The sequence below is a fragment of the Buceros rhinoceros genome, unplaced genomic scaffold (assembly GCF_000710305.1).
Source record: "Buceros rhinoceros silvestris isolate BGI_N320 unplaced genomic scaffold, ASM71030v1 scaffold25560, whole genome shotgun sequence".
Classification (NCBI taxonomy): Eukaryota; Metazoa; Chordata; class Aves; order Bucerotiformes; family Bucerotidae; genus Buceros; species Buceros rhinoceros.
Window position 1 is genome coordinate 1 of NW_010391708.1, and position 1,638 is coordinate 1,638.

Below are 1,638 nucleotides of genomic sequence, written 5' to 3' on the forward strand. Positions count from 1 at the left end.
TTGAACCCAGGACACTGCCTCAGCTCGGTCCCTGCTCTTAGGAACCCCTTGATTTTGGCTGTAGGCTCTTGTTAGTCATAAAACAGTGTGACACAGAATGTGACTCGTGCATTCTCCTGCATTGACTCATCAGTGGGATTCCAGAGCAGGAACCCCCCGCTGCGAGCTGGAGCAGCCCTCCATGACTCTGCTTCAGCAGTAAGCGATGCGAGAGCTCCCACACGGCTCTGACAGGTTGTGCAAACGTGAGTCAAAATGCCCCAGTAAATCTGCGCTGAGCGCTGGACCTGTTGCAGCAGATGGCCCCATGGAGCAGGCTGGTGCTGGCACAGGTACGCGAGCACAGCCCCCTGCCCGCGGCAGTGACAAGAGGGGCTTGGCCTGAGAGGGGCTGAGCTGTGCGCACACTCTACATGGCCAGGGCTCAAAAACTGGAATCGATCTTACCGCTACGTCCATCTGGAACCACTGTGGTGTCACCAGGGCAAAAGCCCATACTCACTCACATGGTTTAGTCGAGAAAATACTCTGAATTTACATGGATCCTGTGTTTCCAAAGCTGCCTTCCTCCTCCTGTGCGTCCTGTCCAGCTTCTTTGGAGAAGGTAATTTATTCAGAAGCTCATTAAGCAATTAATTCTGCTCCTTGTCCTTGAGTTCAGACATGCTTCCGACTGGCGGGTAATGAGAAGATGATCTTGCAGAAAAGGCTCCCTGCCCATTCTAGGCAGATTACTGGAGGGGCTTGTGAGGAATCGAGAGACTGCAGCCGTCACAAACGCGGGGGGATGAAAAACATCTGCTTGCCGAGGATGGGTGTGCTGAAGGGGAGCTTTGGCAGGGCTCAGCCGGGGGAAGACGTAGACCAGTCTGAATTCCCTTCAGCCCACACTGGGGTGTCGTCTTGCACAGCCCATGGGCTAACCATTCCCTTCTGATTCCCAGGCACTGCGCTCCTGCTCACTGCTTGTCAATGCGCAAGCAGCGAGCGCAGTCTTGCAGCAGAAACGCTCCCCTCTCCTCTTGGGCAGCCTCGCACTCGGGCTGTCCCGATGACTGCTCCTGCAGGTGCTGCTGCAGCGCAGGAACCTGCTCCCGAGTGCTCTGACTCCTGATTTCCCGTGTGCTGAGACGGGGGAGGCAGCCGGGCAGCAAGCTGTGCTGTGCCTGTGGAGCCAGCTGGGCTATGGAGGGTTTGTTGTTCCGGAGTGCTGAAGGTGTCCCGTTTTAGTATCTGGGTGATGATACGGGCAGGGGGAAGCCCATAAACCCAGGACAACCGTCCTCAGGAGGTTTCTTCTCTGCTTTAAAATGTTGGACATCTGCGTTCAGAGGGAAGACTTATTTTGGCAGCAGCCACTGATTAAGGTGTCACTCATCGGGGGGGCCTACAGCTCTGCCACGGGGCAGTATTTCTGTGGGAGACACCTCCCAGGGGTCCTCTGGAGAGGAAGAAATGTTTATTGACAGCTGACCCCGGGTCCCCAGGCACCGGGTCCCTCCAGCCCGCGGAGCGTGTCGGCTCTGGGAGGGAGGCTGGAATTGATTGCCGAGGGGCAGCAGTTTTTTAAAGCCTGCTGTAAATCGATGGTAGGTGGAGCAGTAATGAAGATAAATGAGGGAGCCCTTCCCGCAGATT